Below are 19,963 nucleotides of genomic sequence, written 5' to 3' on the forward strand. Positions count from 1 at the left end.
GATAATTGACCTTGTAAGTCTCCATGCCCCTGTAAAGTTTTCCATGCCCTAACTGCATCTACAGCAATTTGTGCGTATACGCCAGGGTCATATTCAATTTGTTGTCTTTGACCCTCATATGGTCCCTTTCCCAATAGCATGTCCATATTTCTTTGAGGATAACCAGCTTCTGCATTTCGCCTAGCTGTCTCCATGCAAAATTCCTCATTGGCAACCTTCCATAACAAATATTGTCCTCCGTTTAGCACAGATCGACACATGTTAGCCCAATCTGCTGGTGTCATGTCCAAGTTGGTAACAGATTCAACCATGCTTATTGTGAAGGGAGCTTGCGGCCCATAGGTCGTTACAGCCTCCTTTAATTGCTTTATTGTTTTGAAATCTAAAGCACGGTGAATTCGTTGCCCTCCTGCCTGCTCAAGTACAGGGCATGCTAATCTTTGGGGTCCTGCCTCAGAATTCCGTCCATCAACTACGGGAGTTGAGGGCCGCTCAGCGGTAGATGGAGCTGTTGGTTGAGTTACGCCCTCTGGTGATAGAACGGAGTTAGTAGCAACCTCCTGTTGTAATTCTCCACCTGATGGCTGCTTTTCCTCTAAGCTTGCTTTCTTTAAATTCTCCTCTGTCTGACTAGCTTGAGAGACCTTCTCTTTTGCTTGACCTAGCGTTTTTTCTACCATAGTCTGGACCTCTAACAATTTACTTAGCAGTTTTTCGGTTTGTTTTTTACTGGATTCTAATCTACTATAAAGGTAATGTAACCCAATAAGATAGGATAAAACAAAGCCGAAACAGAATGAAACAAAAACGGAACAGACAATGGTTGTATCGATTTTCTCTTTCTCAGGGCCGAATAACTTCAAACCTTGAGCCAACCATTTTTCCCAGTTCGCCTGAGAAAATTCTAGGGCTAGGGAGCTTGAAATAAAAACAAAATAAATCAAAACAAGAACACATTGTTTTTCTAAATGTTCACCCATTCTGTCGCCTTCCCTCAGGGGCGAGCAGTTTTACTCACCTCTAAGTTTCAGGCGTTCCCCGTCCGGGCCGCCAAATGCCGCAGTCTTGGCTGGGCACAGAATCACGAGCCACTCAAGCAGGAACAAAACTTTATTTTGAAAAGGCCGCCAACACTCTCAGCGCCAGCAAGCAAAAAACCGGTCCTCCCACGCGGGCGTCTAACCGGAACCGCCGTCTCCCGGAACCCCGGGGGTCCCCCGGACCTCCCCCGGAATTTCCTCCTACTATCCTTCCCCAACCAATGGGAACTCTCCATGAGTCCCCTTAACATGAGTCCAGTAGTAGGCCAAGGTGAACAGCAGGAGCCCAATTTGCATATGAATGTAAATCTTAGCATAATAATACCTCAGTGGCTAGCTGGCTTTACAACCAAAGGTGCCATACATCATATATTTTGCTTGTGGCTCCTAGCATTCGTCCATGGGTTCACCCCCATTTTTCTGTACATTTGTGTCAGTTACCTCCACACGCTTTTTCTCCAATTCAAGAAAAGTTATTCCTTTCCCATCAGGATGCCGAATGCAACTGCACTAGCTGTATTCCATTAAGATGTGCGGAGTTCATATTTTATCAGTGATATCAGTGTAACCCCTTCCAAGAAATGGCATGTCTTTTCAGAGTGTCAGATCTTGCTTCAATCCTTTCAATGGACTTTTTTTTTTATAACTTTGCTTATATATTATTTGTGCCTGTTTCCTTCAATTAATTCACAGACAACTCATATCTTGTCATTTGTGAATGGAATATTTCCTCGTTTCCATTTCTAATTCTTTATTGCTAGAATAGAGAAATGTAATTTTTTAATATTTATTTTTTTAGTTGTAGTTGTTCATACCTTTATTTTATTTATTTTTATGTGGTGCTGAGGATCGAACCCAGGGCCTCGAGTGTGCTAGGCGAGCGCTCTACCACTGAGCCACCGCTGAGCCACCGCTGAGCCACCGCTGAGCCACAACCCCAGGCCCCAAGAAACGTAATTTTTTGATACAGTATTTCTTGAGTTTTCTATGATCAGCAAAAAGTAAGTCTCCATCTCTTCTTTTCTAACATCTTAGTGCTCTTTTGTCCTACTGCATCAGTTAAACTCTCCAAGACAAAGTTGGATAGTGGTAGTAAAACTTGGCCTATGAGTCTTTTTTTTTTTTTTACCGATTTTGTGTAATATTCATTGTTACCTTTAAAGAAATTGTTTTTAATTGTGTTTAAGCAACTTCTCCTCTTTTTAAATCCCACTTCCCTTTATTTACATATTTATTTCTAAGTGTTATTTATTTATCTAGCATTTGTTGCAGCAAACACTGGTCAGAGCCTGGGAAACCTTGCCGTGAGGTAACGAGGACGGTGACAACATGGCAGTGGAGAGGGGAAGCTGGCCACTTCCCCTGTCACCAATCTTTAGGTGAGGATCAAAGCCGAGTCACATTGGCTGTAAAGCAGAAGATGCACTCAAAACACATCTGAAGTGGGCTGGGCTGGGGCTCCGTGGTAGAGCGCTCACCTAACCTGTGTGAGGCACTGGGTTCGATCCTCAGCACCACAGAAAAATAAAATAAAGATAAAAAAAAAAAACCACCTGAAGCACCCCACCTGCACAGCAGGCCTACGGTCTGCCTTGAATATTGGCACTGCTTATAGGCATAGTGCAGCCCTCCATAGCACCCCAGCCTGTCTTTCCTGTTCTTTCTCTGGAATTGGAAAACAGTGTGCTGTGGTATTTGCAGCCCTGGGGTTGAACATACGTACTTATTTATTTATCTACTTATTTATGTTTGGAGTTTTAGGGATCAGATCTAGCTGGGGTCTAGGGAAGCACTTTTCCATTGAGCTACACCCCCAGCCCTTGCTTTGATTAGAAACAGATGCTGGATTCTATCAAATGCTCTGTAGTACAGATGAATAGGATCATGTTGTTTTCCTATTTTAATTTGATAGAAAGCTTTTCCATGGATTGATCTGGAAACCTGAAAATAAAGCTATGTCCGGTTTTTCTTTTGGCATCTTGTGACGTACTCTTTGCTAATATTTAGACTTTTTCTATAAAATTTTCTGTAATTTTTTTTTTTTTTTTTTGGCACTGGGGATTGAATCCAGGGATACTCTACCACTAAGTAGCTACATCTTCATCCCTTTTAATTTTTATTTATTTGTTTTTCATTTTTTTCTGGGCCAAGGACTGAAATCAGCGCCTTCTACATGCTAGGCAAATGCTCTGCTGCTGAGCTAAATCCCCCCAAAATCATCTTTATTTTGTGACAGCATCTCACTGATTTCCCCAGGCTGGCCTTGAACTTGCAAGGCTCCTGCTTCAGCCTCCTGAGTAGCTGGGATGACAGTTGTGAGCCATTGAGCCCAGCTTCTATCTATATCCTCAAGTGATATAGATCTGTACTTGTCTGTCCTGTATTATCAAGTTTTGGAATTGAAGCCATGAAATTAAATTTATAAATCGAAATCATAAATTAATTGGGAGAGTTTTCCACAATTTTCCTATGGAATAGTTTAAGCAAGTCAGATATTTCTAAATGTAGAAAAGCTTTTTCATTGTGATTCTTTAATCATCTGGTTAATTTCTTCTATGATTTTGATTGGTCTTGGTACTGGGGATTAAAACCAGGGATGCTCTGCCACGGAGCCACATCCCGGAATCTTTTCCATTTTTTTGAGTTGGGGTCTTGCTAAGTTGCTTAGAGCCTTGAAAGTGGCTGAGGCTGGCCTTGATCTTGTGAGCCTCCTGCAGGACAGGCATTGCACCAGCAGCACATTTTGCTCTTCTGTGGTCATTCTTCAGGGTAGGTGAAAAGGATGTGCTTTTTTTCAGGAATCCTCCGTTTCCTCTGGGTTTTCTCATCCTGCTTCCCGGAGTTGTGTGTAGAATTCTTATTTTACTCTCTAGGTCCATCCTTTGACCATATCTCCTTTCGTTTGTTCCGAATCTTGTTTATTTTCTGTGTGTTTTAAAATCATTCAGTTTTCTGGGGGATCATCTCTTTCACGGGTCTTTTCCAGAACTCCACTTCCTCATTGAGCCCCGTGGCTGCCTCTAATGCTGGTTTTTCTATTTGGTGTTTTCTTTTCTTTTCCGGTGCTGGTAGAGCCTGGGGCTGTCTCCTGTTGGGCCAGCATCTACCCTGAGCCGCTCCCCAGCCCCTGGTTTTCTTATCTTTATATAAATTCCATCTTCCTACATTTGTTTTGTTCTTTGTCACACTCGTTAGAACAAGTTCTTATTTTCTCTATTTTTGCCTTGGTCTTCAACAATGAGCTCAGGGCTGGGGGTACAGAGCCCTTCCCAGTGTATGCCCTGGGTCCAATCCCAGCACCAAAAAAATAAAAATAAATTAAAAAAATAATGAGATAATTGAGGTTTTGAACATTTCTCCACATTTCATTTTCTCGGTTTCAATTTTAAAATATGAAATATTCTTTTCCCTGGTTTTTCAGAGAGCTTACAAGTTCCCTTCTATCCTTCCCCATCCCAGACAACCCAGACAACCTTGCTAGAAAGCTTGACGTGTATCTTTTTCTTTGTTATTGATTCTGTTGGATGTACAGTATGGTTTTGTGTTTTCCATTTACTTAAATGGTTTTAGATTCTCTTCCCACCCCCTTTCTCTCTCTCTCTCTCTCTCTCTCTCTCTCTCTCTCTCTCTCTCTCTCTTTCTCTCTCCTCTCTCTCTCTCTCTCTCCCTCTCTCTCTCTCTCCCTTTCTCTCTCTCTCCCTTTCTCTCTCTCTCTCCTTCTCTCTCTCTCCCTTCTCTCTCTCTCTCTCCTCTCTCTCTCTCTCCCTTTCTCTCTCTCTCTCTCTCTCTCTCTCTCCTTTCTCTCTCTCTCTCTCCCTTTCTCTCTCTCTCTCTCTCTCTCTCTCTCTCTCCCTCTCTCTCTCTCTCCCTTTCTCTCTCTCTCCCTCTCTCTCCTTTCTCTCTCTCTCCCTTTCTCTCTCTCTCTTCTCTCTCTCTCCCTTTCTCTCTTTCTCTCTCCTCTCTCTCCCTCTCTCTCTCTCTCTTTCTCTCTCTCTCTCCTCTCTCTCCTCTCTCTCTCTCTCCCTTTCTCTCTCTCTCTCCTCTCTCTCCCTCTCTCTCTCTTTCTCTCTCTCTCTCTCTCTCTCTCTCTCTCTCTTCTCTCTCTCTCTCTCTCTCTCTCTCTCTCTCTCTCTCTCTTTCCCCCCCCCCTTTTTTAGTACTGGGGACTGAACCTGGAGAGGACCTCAAGCATACTAGGCAAATGCTCTACCTCTGAGCTAATCTCAAATCCTTTTTCTTTTCTATTTTGAGACAGGATCCCACTGTTGCCGAGGCTGGCCAGATCCTCCCTCCTCAGCCCCCCCCACCCCGCCCCCTAGTAGCTGGGATGCCATGTGCCACTTGTTTCTTTCTCTCTCTGTCGGCATTGTTTTAGTGTGGGTCAGAATCTACACATTTTTTTTCCTTGAGATATAATTCATGTATCATAAAATTCACCCTTTCCAAGTGTACACTCTGGTGTTTTTTTCTGTGTCCACGAGATAGTGCGGCCATCTCTGCAGTTCAACTTAGAACACTCTTCAATATCTGGAAAGGAAACCCCAGCCCCCTTAGCCGTAGTCACCACCACGGTTGCCACCCTCCCTTCAGCCCTGGCCAACAATGCTACCCTTCCTGTCCCCACGGAGTGGCCTGTCCTGGATGAGTCACATCGGTTTGTGGCTTTTGTATCTGGTTTCTTTCACTTAGCAGAATGTTCTCCGGGTTCATCCACGTTGTAGCATGTTGCCGGCATCGTTCCATTTGTGGCTGGATAACAGTCCACGGGGGATGGATCACGTGTGTCACCCACTCGTCACTGGGCAGATTCGTGGTAATTTCCACTCTGGGGCTAGGCAGAAGCACCTTGAAACATCCACCCACGTTGCTTGATGCCGTCTCTCCCTCCCAAAAATACCAACAATAACATAGCTGTATTGCTTTTGTTTTGTAAGTTTTCTTCTCTTTGCGTGTTTTTTTTTTTGTTTGTTTTTTTGTTTTTTTTTTTTTTTTTTTTTTTGGTGCTGGGGATCAAACTCAGGGCCTTATGCATGCAAGGCAAGCCCTCTACTAACTGAGCCATATGCCCAGCCCTGATTCTGGTATCTGGAGGGCCCCCTGCCTTTCATTTTGGAAGTTTCCCTAAATCTTACATTGGAACATGGGGTACAGAGCAAACAGTGTTCATGTCAATGGGGAGCTTGATTGCAGGAGATCTTTTCCACAGGGGACCCAATGTCAGCCCTCTGGGGCTACGAGGATGCTCCTGTGTGGGGGCGGCAGGCAGGGGCTTGCTTTGGTTGTGTCTCCTTGGGGTGGACAGGGAAGAACCTGGCTCGCTCCCCTTTCTGTCCAATCTTCTGTTCCCAACATCACACCTTGTCCCCCCTCCTTACACCGCCCCCCTCACATCCCTGCAGCCCATTTGGGAGCTAGTGTTCCCAGAGACCCAACTTCCAACCCATTAGGAAGTCTCTGCCCATCCTTTCTTCAAGTCCCAGCTCTCCTCCACAAGGCAGGGGAAGGAGGAAGAGGCCCCCTAGCGCCCAGCTCTTCAGGGTGTCTGACCGCATCTAGGAACCCAGTTAATAAAAGAGCTACTGCTGGAGGCCAGGTGCAGTGGTGCACGCCTGTCCTCCCACCTCCCCCCCCACCCCCCCACCCCCCCACCCCCCCACACCTGGGCAGGAGGACCACGAGTTCAAGGCCAGTCTGGCAACTTAGCAAGGCTCTATCTCAAAATAGAAGATAAGAAAGAAGGGCTGGGGATGTAGATCAGTGGGTTCAGTCCCCATTTCAGGGGGCAGGAAAAAAAAGCTGATAGACAAAAGTGACGGTTTTACTAATTTTACATGCACATAGAAACCTTCACAAGAGAGTGAGATCTGAAGAAATCGCCAGAGCACGATGCTCTTATACTTTTTAGACAAATAATCAACTTGGAAAGGGACAACAGCACAGATGGATCTCTGAGCAAGGGTAGTAAATTCAAGGTGTGTTACAAAGAGCTGTACAGAAGCTGTTGGAAGATAAGGGTTATTCACTCAAGTTCATTACGGCTCAGTTCACCAATCTCCAGTAGTCAAGGCGGTTTCCAGGCTTGCTATGTGAAAGACATCCCTCCCTCAAGAAGCTTTATGGCTTGCTGTGTTTTCAGAGTCAGACGCCCCGCCTGCTGTCACCTTGCTCAAGTGACTTCAGTTTGAAATATTCAATTCTCGGATTAACTCAGCTCCTTCAACAGCTGTTTATTGAGCATCTACCAAGTGAAAAACACCATGCTGGGTCCTGGCAACATCCTGCTGAGCAGATCTGAGGAGGACTCAGCCTTGTGGAGCTGGAACACTCTGGTTCCTTCTGGAAACTTCCACTTGGGCATAGCTGGGTTTATCCTCCAGGTCCTGTAGTTCCCATCGCTCACTACCTTGCCTTATCTCTAGTCGGTTCTTTTTCCAACCACCTGTCTTTGTTTGATAGTGGCAAATAATATTCCCGCCCCCGTCTATAAACGTAGATCTGTAACAGCAGCAACAACTCCGCCTTTTGTTTTACACCACCCATTCCAGATTAGCTTGACTCTGTAAAATTGCCCCTTGTAAAATCACTCTTTGTTTTTTTCCCCTTTACCCAGCATTGTAACTTCTGAAAGAAAAGCTCCTTTAAGTGGCTGTGATATTAATTAATAGAGTCGAATATTCCAGGAAGAATGAACAAAGAAAAAAAAATGGTTTGCAGACCTCCTAATCAGTAACCTTTACTTTAGTTTTTTGGAACCTGGAACACTGGTAGGCTTCAAATGACATCAGGGGTGAGTCCAGGACTTGCTAATAGGTTTGGATACATGCTACATGTGGCCTTCCAGAAATGTTCTCTAATTAAAGAGAGAATAATGTTTAACTTGCGTAAAAATAAAGTGTTTATCTAGAGGATTACAGAACATGCCCCAGGGGCCAAAGGTCATTTGTAATCACAGGAATGTTCCTATAATTTTTGCAGGAAAAAGAAAAACGTAATTTTTGCAGGAAGAAGAAAAACGCCCCCCATGCCCACCCGAATACACACCGTTTAGGACCAGGCACAGTAGCACAGGCCTATAATCCCAGCTGCAAGGGAGGCAGCAGAAGAATCGCAAGTTCAAGGTCAGCCAAGGCAATTCAAAATAAAAAGGACTGGGGATGTAGCTCAGTGGGAGAGCACTCCTGGGTTCAATCCCCAGCAACATACACACACACAGTGGATTAGGGATGTTCAATCTACTGAGCACATATACACACAGATTAAGCCTCCCTAAACTAAAAACTGATTTTATATCTGTTACTCCATGTGTATATAGTACCCCCCATACACACACAGACACACACACATACATATAAAATTGTAGGCTAAACTGGGTTCAGTGGTGCATACTGGTAATCCAAGCAGCTCAGGAGGCTGAGGCAGGAGGATTGCAAGCTCAAAGCCAACCTCAGTAACCTAGAGAGGCCCTAAGCAACTCAATGAGACCCTGTCTCTAAATAAGAAATATAAAAACAGCGGGGAATGTGGCTCAGTGGTTAAGCGCCCCTTAAAAATATCTAGAGCCAAAAAAATATTGTGGCTAAAACTGTGCCTAAGTCTTTAGCTATTTTCTTTCTTTTTTTAATATTTATTTTTTAGTTGTAGTTGGACACAATACTTTATTTTTTACATGGTGCTGAGGATCGAACCCAGGGCGCACACCTGCTAGGCGAGTGCTCTACCGCTGAGCCACAACCCCAGCCCCTTTAACTGTTTTCATAAAATTAAATCCTAGCAACAGAATGTCTGGGTCCAAGGCTACTCACTCAGCTTTTGGGTACATGCTGCCCATTTTCCTTGCAACCTGGGCTGTGATGCCAGCTCTACAGACTCAGGTGACAAATCCACAGAAACCTGCATGCAGTGGCCTGATAGCCACAGGAACCGCCCAAGCCTCTGGCCCCAGATGGGGAGTAGCCCATGAGGAAGTATCTTCCTGGAACCAGGAGAAAGAGCCAAGAGCCCCTGGTTGGAATAAGGGACCCAGTGGTGGGCTAGAACCTGTCCCTGGGGACTCGGCTGTTCCGGCACCACTCAGAGACCAAACACCATTTTCCTCTGGCTGCCCCTGAGCCTGGCATGGTTGAAGGGCTGGATCAGTCCACTGCACGGTCACTCCCTGGCTCTGGGCTCTCGGACTTAACTTCTCTGAGACTTACTTTTCCATGCAGCAAGCAGAGATGATAACAACGCCTGTCTTTTATGTCCGCCGTAGGGCTTCGACTTTACGTTTAAGTGTGGGACATCATAGAACATGGTGATGATCCTAAATCCACAGCTGATCTCCGGGAGGGCTTTTCCTGGGCAGGCACTACATTTCTTCTCATCTATATTTACATTCAACAGCCTCACAGAACCTGCTGACACGGTTTTGCTGAGGAGCGAACTCTGAAGCTCCGAGGTTGGGTAAGGCCCAGTCTGCCCAGCTCAGACATAGTGGTCCTGGGGTTGAGCCCTGACCTGGGACTCCACAGCCACACCTGTGGGCACTGTGCGCTCCTGCTCTCAGGGTGCCATGAGGCCCTGGGGGTGCCTTCTTGCAATTTTCACACAGGCCCCTGTGTCCTAGCAGGGGTCCTCCTGTTCCTTTGATGGTGGAATTTAGACACAGAGTAATTTTATCACATTAACAAGGTAATGTCATAGGCCCTAAGTGTGGGTACACACTAATCTCCTCATTCACAGCTACTGGGCCTGCCCAGCATAGGCCCTGATAAGGTCAAGCTCCTGGGCTGCCACAGTTGACCGGTTCCTCTGTGGCCCTCGAGGAGGTAGATGCTCTTTGCTCACCCCCAGGCCCCGCCATGTCCACCACTCCTCTGGGCCTGCGCCTCGGTGGTGTGGGGTGGGTTCGGTTCATTCAGGATGTTCTTCCACCTGCCCTGGTGGAGCTGAGGACCACCCAGTTGGAAAGGGGGCTCTGGCCCAGGTGAAGCCCCTTCCTTCCCAGCCAGGGCCTGGTTCTACCTCTGACCCGGTCACCTCATACCACTTCTTGGGCAAGATCCAGTGCCTTCTTCTTCCTTCCCTCTGTTCCCAGCTGGCCTGACCCAGGTCTGTAGGTCTGTGGTGGGGAAACAGCCCGGCACCTCCTCCCACACCCACCGCCTGGAGGCAAGACTCCCAAAGCCTTAGCCAATCCCACTCGTCCGACAGCTGCAAATACTGACCTTGGTCAACACCGAGGATGCTCTGGGTGCCCCTGGGCAGGGCTGGCAGGGAACGGGAAGGGATCAGCTAAGACGAGAGGGAGCCGGCCTCCCTGGCCCTGCCCACTCTGCCCTGGTTCACAGCAGGCCTGCCCTTCCCGGTCACTGTGGCCCAAGCTCTCCAACCTCGAGGACTGTTCCTGCCCGCTCTGAGTCCTCGCCCCCCCTCCAGGGGCCTGGTGTGGCCCTGGACTTGACTTTTGCTTCATTTTCTCTGCTCCAGCTTTACCTTCCTCAGGGAAGTCGGAAGGAGGTGACAGGCCCTGAGGTGACAGGACCGAGATCTGATGTGGGTGCCTGCCGAGGGTCTAGTAGCCAGGCCCTGCAGCCAGGCCCGGGAGCAGGGAGGGTGGATGATTCAGGTTCTGTTCCTGGGTCCCAGTCAGGGTGGGGAGGGCTCCTTCCCTGGGTGGTGCGCCTGCTCTCAGAGTCACGGAGCCAGGAGGGGCAGGAGGAAGGCCCCTGGAGAGAGCAGAAAGGGCTGCAGGAGGCGCCCACCTCACACCAGCCCAGCTGGGACACCAGGCCACAGGGGACGGGCAGAGGGAACGGCATAGACTTGGCTCCTGGCTGGCCCCACACATGGCAAAAGCAGGAAACAAGGACCCAGGGTGGACGACCCAGTGAGCAGAGGGAAGCGTGGGGCTCTAGAGACCCCGAGGAGGTGCCCAGTGCTCTGGGAAATCAGGACTTCCAGGAGGAGGTGAGGAGTTCAAGGTCGCACCTGGGTTTCCCCAGAAGTAGGTTTGAAGTCTGTGTGTGTGTGTGTGTGTGTGTGTGTGTGTGCGCCCGCGCGCGCGCGCCTCAGCTGCATTAGGCACATTCAGGGCACTTGCCCCCATCACCACCATCTATCTCCAGAACTTTCTTATCATCTCAGACTGAAACTCTGTCCTCATTAAACATTAACTCCCTTCCCCTCCCTGAGGCCCTGACCCCACTCTTCCACTTTCTGATTCTAAGTGCTATGATTTGAACTTTAAATAGCCCTCAAAGGCCCGTGTGTGTGACAGCTTGGTGCCCACTGGGAGACGGTGGAGACTCTAGCAGGAAAGACCTAGTGGGAAGTCTTAGGTCATTGAGGGCCACCCTTGAAGGGGACTGTGGGACCCCAGTCTCTTCTTCTTCCTCTCTTTTTTCGTCTGGACCATTAACTGAGTGATTTTGCTCCAACACACACTCTTTTTTTTTTTTTTTAAGAGAGAGAGAGAGAGAGAATTTCAACATTTATTTTTCAGTTTTCGGCGGACACAACATCTTTGTTGGTATGTGGTGCTGAGGATCGAACCCGGGCCGCACGCATGCCAGGCGAGCGCGCTACCGCTTGAGCCACATCCCCAGCCCCCAACACACACTCTTTCCATGATGGGCTGCCTTGTCACAGGCCCCAAACAACACGACCAATCAATAGAGCATGGAAACCCCTTAAACAGAGCCAGAATAAACCTTGTCTCCAAGTAAGTTGGTTCTCTCAGGTCTCGTTATGGGGTAGCACACAACAGATGGGACGGTGGCGGGGACCCACTATGAGAACAATCATGTAGCATCCATTCTCTTGTGAGTGACTCGTTTCATTTCGCCTGATGTCCTCAAGTTTTATCCACTTGGTTACATGTCAACATCTTCTTCCTTTTTAAGACTGAATAACATCCGATTGTACAGACGGACGGCGTGGTGTTTTTCCGTTCATCTGTCATGGACGAGGATAGTTTCCGTCTGTTATGAACATAGATGAACACTTAGCTCTTTGAGGTGCTTTTCTTTTTCATCAACTTTTACTTTGGAATGATTTTAGGTTTAAAAAATTGCAAAAATGCACCGAGTTCCCATTTCTCTTCACCTGGCTTCCTTTAAATGCTAACATTTTCCAAAAACATTTCCTGCTTTTTAAATGAACAACCACTGAGACATCTTTTGGTGACGCCCCAGCAAAGAGAGGCGGTGGAGCCGGGAGATCAGCATCGTGGGCTGGCCAGCTTCAACACGAGTGGCCGCGTCCCTTCTCCCTCTTGACTGTGGGCAGGTCCCTTAGGCCCCCCTCCGTCAGCACTGCCCAGTTCTCTCCTCACCTGGAAAGTGTGGAGAATCATGGCACTTAATTCCTAGGGGCAGACGGGATGGGTGTTTCAATGCACATGAAGAAAAATCACAAGGCACAGGGGCGCACACCTGTAATGCCAGCGGTCCGGGGGGCTGAGGCAGGAGGATCACGTGTTCAAAGCCAGCCTCAGCAATGGCGAGGCACTTAGCAACTCAGTGAGACCCTGTCTCTAAAGAAAATACAAAATAGGGCTGGGGATGGGGCTCAGTGGTTAAGTAGTAGCTCAATCCCCAGTACCAAAAAAAAAAAAAAAAAAAGAAAGAAAAAAAAAAGAAAAGAAAAAAAGAAAAAAAAAAGAAAGAGGAAAGAAAAAGAAAAATCACAAATCAGGCCAAGGTACTTGGCAGTGACCCAATGCACCTGAGCTTCTGTCACTGGCCGAACTTGACTCACCTTCCACACAGTGACCCCCATTTCACAGAGGTGCCACTGTTTGTCCTGAACTGGGCTGTGACGGATGGCTATTTAGGCTTTGCTATCACAAAGATGCAGCACAGACTCACTTCCTGTGAATTCTCTCGGGTGCTCAAGTTTACCTGCAGGATACAGTCCCCAGATAAGGTGGTTGCATGGAAGGTGATGGGTGACTTTTACAGCCTCGTCTAACTGCCCTGCTCCAAGGCTGTTCCCATTCTGGGTCACACCTGCCATGCCCGCACCCACACTCACACTCACACCCACACCCACACCATGACTTCTCAAAATTCGCTCTTCATTAATCTGATAGCAGAGAGGACGTGACTTTGAGGCAGACAGAGGATGTGTCGGCATGGTGATGAGTAAGCCAGGGGCCTGTGGTCTAGGCAACAGGAACCGCTCACGGCCGCCCAAAGGCCTACAGAGTTTAGCAGGGAAGGGCTTGTGGCTCCATCTAAGAGGCATGTGTGCTGTAACCACAATGAGATCCTGAGGCTGAGTCCTTTATAAAGAAAAGAGGGTTCCTTAGCACACAGCTCAGGAGGTTCAAGGGCATGGCACCCGTATCAGTTCTCCTCTGGGTGCATCACAGGGTTTGATTTTTTTTTTTTTTTTTGTACTGGGGATGGTGAACCCAGGGGTGCTTTACCACTGAGCCACATCCCTAGCCCTTTTTATTTTTTTATTTCAAGTCAGGGTCTCACTAAATTATTTTGGGCCTACTTCCTACCTCTAAGTTGCTGGGGTTGGCCTTGAATTTGTGATCCTCCTTCCTCAGCCTCCTGAGTTGCTGGGATTGCAGGTGTGTGCCACCATGCCCGGGCCAGACCTGCTCTCTTTATGACCTTGAGAACTAGTCCTCTGATGAGCGCTAACCAGAGTTCCACAAAGCATGGGGTCCTCTCTAGTGCCCTCAGTGATCTAAACAACCCCCACTGGACCCCAACTCCTAACAACCTGTCATCTCTCAGCATCCCTATCCTGGGGACCACCCCTCCAGCGCAGGAGCCCTGGGGGACAGACTCAGACCAGAGTCAGGTGTGAGCTTTCTTCGGGGCAATAGGCCTTCTAGGCGGGGGTGGGAGATGCCCTCCGTGACTGTTTCAGGATCCTCTCTGGCTAATGGCTGAGGCTGGGTCTGGGGACCGGCAGAGTCAGGTGCCTGTGTCTTGACAGAAACACGGGCACTGGGTCAGAGGAAGAGGGACTCCGAGAGGTGAAGGATGGAAACCCATCAGATCTGAACAGGGCCCTGCTTAGAATATTCCCTCCAAAGCTCATTCTGGAGCTTGTTTGTTCCAGGACTGGGGTCGGACTCCGGGCCTCCAGCCTGCCCGACAAGTGCCCTGCCTCCCCGCCACAGTCCGGCCCAGGTAGCGCAGGGTGACTGCCTAACAGTCTTAAAAGTTGGAACCTCTGTCCTGGGATTGCTGATTGCAGTAGCAGGTACTGTTAAACAGGGCAAGTGGGGCCCGGTTCCATCTCTTGCATACTTTCTGGCCCTTCTGCCATTTGGGACTCACCGCTAAGGCCCCTGGCCGGATGATGGCACCAGGTGCAGGGACTCCCGGGCCTTCGGAATAGAGCGCAGATGCCCTTCCACTGCTCCTAATGGATCCAGTCTGTGGCGCTCGCTATAGCAGCAGAAAATGGACTGAGACGGTGGGCAGCCGGCTGCAGGGGAGGAAGGCCAGCCTGCTTGGCCTCCAGGCCAGCATGGCCCCCTCTGTGTCCCTCAAGGTCACGTGCTCTTTGGGGCCAGATGGGCAAAGAGCCGATTTCTGAGAAATCGCGGTGTGCTCATGTCTTTGCGTGACTCAGCCACGGGAACAGCCTTGGAGCCGGGAGGGAGGCTGCTCAGCCCCCACCTGGGCGGAGCACAGGGTTGAGTTGAGCTCTGGGGATGACAGACATGGGGGCATCGGGAGGTGGCTGGACTCCTGGGTCCAGGGCTCCAGGAGGGACCCAGAAGTCCCTGGGGTGAACCTGATGGCTCAGGACCTGGGGAGGCAGATAGGACCGGGGACAGAGCCCTGGCATGGAAGACAGGCAGAGCAAGGATCTGAGCCGGGTCAGGTGCGCGGGGTCGGGGGAGGAAGCTGGTGGGCAGAGGGCAGAGGGAGGAGAGGTCTGTGTGCCAAGCTTCTCAGGTTTGATACTATCTCATGTTTTGCCCTCTTGACGCTGCCACCCTGAGCAATGACCCCTCCCGCAGTTAGCTAAGTTCCAGAGATAGTAAACAGCTGGTGTGCCCAGGAACATGCCTTTCCAAAGACCGACCGTCCCAAGTTTACACAGCACAGGACGATCTTACCCCCCAGGCCAATATTCCTCTGTCCTAGTTACTCAAGGGCCAGGTACCGGGCAACCGGGGACAGCCCTGTGCCCTAGAATCTGCTGAAATTATCCAAACTTGCCAAACCCTAAACCTAACTCTGCACGATTGGGCTTTCCCATGGAGAGCACAATAAAAACTCTAGCCTACATTTTCCCTCGGTTCTCTCTGCCTCGACTGACCCCTGTGCCACCCTGTGTGGCCCTGCATAGTGGGCCATGCCTGCCCTCTGAGGGGAACTCTGAATAGGAACCTCTGCCTTCCTGATCGCTGTTTCCATGACTATGTTACTTATCATATGCCTTAGTCCGCTTTCTGTTGCTATAACTGAATACCACAGGTGGGGTCGTTTATAAAGAATGGAGGTTTATCTGGCTCATGGCTCCGGAGGCTGGGAAGTCTTAAGAACCTGATGATGGCACCTAGTGGGGGTCTTCCTGCGGCATGACAACCTGGCAGAGGGCACCACATGGCAAGACATAGCGAGCATGGCAGAGAGAGCCCACTTGTACACCAAAGCCACTCCCATGATAATCCATTAATTCATAAATCCATGAACAAAAACCCACACCAACTGGGCAGCCAGGCAACTGAGCCACCTTCAAAGTGAATCCCCGTGAAGCCTTCAAAGGATAGCATCCCGGCTGACATCTGATTGCCACCGCGGAAGAAACCTGTCACCCAGACCACTCCTGAACCTCAGATCTGGAAGGGTAATACATGTGCACTGTAGCCAGGCGTGGTGGTCTGACCTGTCATCCCAGCCACAGGGGAGGCTGAGGCAGGAGGATGGCAAGTTTGAGGCCAGCCTTGGTAACTTAGCAAGACCCTGTCTCCAAAAGAAGATTTTTTTAGAGGTCTGGGTATGCAGCTCAGTGATTATCTGGCACTGGCTTCAATTCCCAGTACAGCCAAGGGGAAAAAACTGAAAGAGCTTATAGGAATCAACTTATAATGACATTCCCACCAAGGGATGAAAGAGATCACAAGCAAAGACATCACAAATAACCTGAGGAGGGCTGGCGTGTGGCACTGGCCCAGCGTCCCCGCCCTGGGCCCATCCCCACACCCGAAATACAAACAAAACAACAGAAAAATCCTGATTTCTGCAAGCGAACCTGAACCAAGAAATCCTGCAAGCGAACCAACATCTCCAGTTCACCAGGAAAGAGACGGCAACCTCAGTCCCTCAAAGACGCTCCTGCTCATCTCAGTCAGATGGTGGTGTCCGATTCACAGGAACTCTGTTTACAGAATCTTACTCAGCTCCGTGCTTTCCGGGGAGTAGCTGGCTTGGTACCGAGAGCCTCCAGGGGCTCGGCTTTTCCAGCCAGCCTTTCAGACTCCATTCTGAAGGAATTCGAGAAACGGGTAAATATTTACACATCACAACACCTGTGGGAGATTATTCTAGTGGCCAATTGGCACAAAGCCTGAGGTGCCCAGTCAAGTCCAATGTTCAGGGATGTGATGAAATCCCGCGTGCGCCCAGCCACTTGGGAGGCTGAGGCAGGAGGACTTAGTGAGGCCCTGTCTTAAAATAAGATGGAAAGGGCTGGGGCGCAGCTCAGTGGTCGAGCACCTGCCCAGCCCAGTGCAGGCCCTGGGTTCCACCCCCCAGTGCTGCAAGAAAACAGAAAAATCCATGACGCTGTCATTGGAAATGGTTTCAGATTCTTTTTAACAATATAAAAATGTTTTTATATGGGGCCGGGGCTGTGGCTCAGTGGCAGAGCGCTTGCCTAGCACACATGAGGCACTGGGTTCGATCCTCAGCACCACATAAAAATGAATAAATAAAATCAAGATATTGCGTCCATCTATAGCTAAAAATATTTTTTAAATGTTTTTATATAATATTTTAGGAAGAAAGCAGGATATGGAAGGAACTGGTTTCCCCCCTGGATGAGAGCCCCTGTTGCTGATAACAGCACCCTGGTGCGAATGAGAAATGGCACAGCCACCGGGAAGAGCCTGACGGATTACAGAACCAAACACGCTTCCCCACATGACCCAGCGCTGGAGTGCCTTGGCGTTTTGACCCCGAGGAGCCCCAAACTATGTTTGTGCAAAAACCTGTCCACAGGTGTCCATGGCAGCTTCATTTGTTGCCCACCGTCGGCAGCAGCAGAGACGCCCTTCAGCAGGGGCACAGACACAGTGACCGCTAGACCCTGGAATAGTGCTCAGCTGTAAAAAGAGGTGCGCTCCGGAGCTGTGAAAAGACATACAGGGAAATTTAAATGCTCGTCACTAAAAGAAGCCGATCTGAAAAGGCAGCAAACTGTGCGATTCCAATGATAGAACATTCTGGAAAAGGCAAAGCCCGGTTGACAATAAGGTCGATGGTTACCAGGAACCTGGGGAAGTGTGGGATGAGCAGGCAACACACAGATGAGTTTTAGGGCCGTGATGCCACCACTGCAATGGTGGGGGCACGTCCTCGTACCTTTGCCCAAAGACAGAGAGTGTTCACACGTACCCCTCTGGTAGGGGACATTGGCAAGGGTGAGGCTGTGTGTGCAAATGGATATACAGGACCTTTCTGGGTAGTCCATCCAATTCAATTTTGCTGGGAAACTGCTCTAAAAAATACAGTCTGTTGAAAAACAATCCTAGGCTGGGCACCGTGGTGCTCGCCTGTCATCCCAGCGGCTCCAGAGACTGATGCAGGGGGATCATGAGCTCAAAGCCGGCCTCAGCAACTTAGTGAGGCCCTAAGCAACTTGGCAAGACTCTGTCTCAAAATTGAAATAAAAAAGGCCTGGGGAGCTGGGGTCAGTGGCACACTCCTTTAATCCCAGCAGCTCAGGAGGCTGAGACAGGAGGACCACAAGTTCAAAGCCAGCCTCAGCAATGGTGAGGCACAAAGCAACTCAGTGAGACCCTGTCTCTAAATAAACTACAAAATAGGGCCGGGGATGGGGCTCAGTGGAAGAGCACGTGCTTCCCAGTGTGAGGCCCGGGGTTCGATCCTAGCACCACATAAAAACAAATAAAGGCCTGAGTCCATAGACCACTAAAAACAAAAAAATTTAAAAAGCGGCCAGATTCCACACAGAAATTCTATTTTTACAGCACAGCCGTCCCGGAAGGGAACATTCCCGGCATTGAACAGACTGGCAGCTGTCAAGGACAAAGCAGGGAGGATGTGACCCTCGAGGGACAGTGCAAGGGAGTTTTGGGGAGTGACAGAACTGTTCTCTATCCAGAGCTATATGCCCCGATGAGAAAAATCAATCTTGCTTTACCATCATTAGAAGTAAGTTTTAATGCAGAAAAAAAAAAAAAAAAAAAAAAAAACGGGAGACCCTGGGCTGGGGCTGGAACTCAGTGGCCGAGAGAGAGTTTGGTAGCATCTGTGAGGCCCTGGGTTGGACCCCCAGTGCCTGGCCCCTGGCTGCCCTCCATGGACCCGTGGTACCCGACGTGTGCCCTGATTCAAGGACGGCTGTGTCTGGTCGTCCGACGCCACACGTCACCAGCTTGTCCACGGGGCCCCCAGTACCTTGAGGCCTCGTTCGCTCTGCTCTTGCTGGTCACCTTGGTCCCTGGCCCCCTGGCTGCACTGGACAGGAGGTCACATTCCACTCCGGCCCCTGGACTCCCTGGCTGCCCTCCTGCAGCCATCTGTTCTCTGTAGCCCTTGAAAACCACAAGGACCCAGAAAAGAAATAACTGTAGTCCCCTTGGGACCCCCATTCCCATCATCCATATCGGCTTTCCCACGCAGGGAGGCATCTCTACCCAACAGACAGTGCTCTCCTGTGTGTAGAATTTATATAGACTATCACCCTGTGCTGGCGTTCGGTAACTCGGCTTTCTTTCACACTCAGCAGAATGTTCCTGAGCCACGTTTGCGTGGAGACAGAGCTAGTGCTGAGAAAGTGAGCAGAGAGGACCACAGAGGTCTGTCCTTTCCCCTCCTGCATAATATTCCACTGAAGCCAGCCCTCCTTCCCATGGCTCTGCTCCCTACCTGCTGGACAGCCCCGGGGTTCACTTTCACCCTCACAAACATCATTGCAAAAAGTCCTGGCATCTGGCTCCTTGGCACCCACTGGAAAGAGATTTCCTTTCCAAAACGTCTGTCCAGCTAAGCGTGGTGGCACACTCCCAGCGGCTCGGAAGGCTGGGGCAGGAGGATGGCAGGCTCAAAGTCAGCCTCAGCAACTTAGCGAGGCGGGTAGGCAACCAAGAGAGACCCTGTCTCAAAATAAAAAAATAAAAAGGAGCTGGGGATGTGGATTTGGTCAGTGGGTAAGCACCCCTGGGTTCAATCCCAGGTTCCAAAAAGCAAACAAATCAACAAACGAAAAATACTGCCCTCTTTTCCTGCCACCTCTGCGAGGCTGGGGGCAAATCCCGCGGCTGTCTGTGGACATCCGTGAACGTCCGTGAACTACTCCCCTCACACCTTCACCTCCTTGAGCTGCAGCCACACTGTGCACCCTGAGTCCCCCAGTCACCTCCGGGCCAACCTGAGAGCCCACGTCCTCAGGCTTGGGGTGGAGGCAGCCCCAGCACTTGGCCTCGTCTTCTCTGTGGGAGGCACAACCTCCTCCCACTCTGGATCCCTGGAGGAAACATCTTGGTCCCTTCCTCCCCATTTCCTCAAGTTCCTTTAACACCCGACACCCCGGCTCCTGCCCCCACTGATCCAAGGGAGGAACCCTGTATTAGGGTTTTCAGAGACAGAAACGGCTGGTGGCCGTCAGTACAGACGGAGACAGAGATTGATCAGGGATCGGCTCGCACAGGGCTGTGATTTGCAGGGCTGTGATTTGAACGTGTTCCCCAGAAGTACATGGATTGGAAATTTAAT

The 19,963-nt window shown here is 49.6% G+C and overlaps 1 long non-coding RNA gene across 1 annotated transcript; it reads right to left on the minus strand.

Moving 5' to 3' along the window:
- Positions 1-11,509: 11,509 nt before the first annotated feature.
- On the minus strand, positions 11,510-18,769 carry LOC308645767. The gene is made up of 4 exons (XR_014021279.1): positions 18,647-18,769; positions 17,215-17,353; positions 16,257-16,488; positions 11,510-12,354 (listed from the first exon to the last, which is right to left on the minus strand). It is a non-coding gene; the product is annotated as an uncharacterized lncRNA (long non-coding RNA).
- Positions 18,770-19,963: the final 1,194 nt, after the last annotated feature.

The sequence above is a fragment of the Spermophilus citellus genome, assembly GCF_964194105.1.
Source record: "Spermophilus citellus genome assembly, chromosome: 3".
NCBI classification, from domain to species: domain Eukaryota; kingdom Metazoa; phylum Chordata; class Mammalia; order Rodentia; family Sciuridae; genus Spermophilus; species Spermophilus citellus.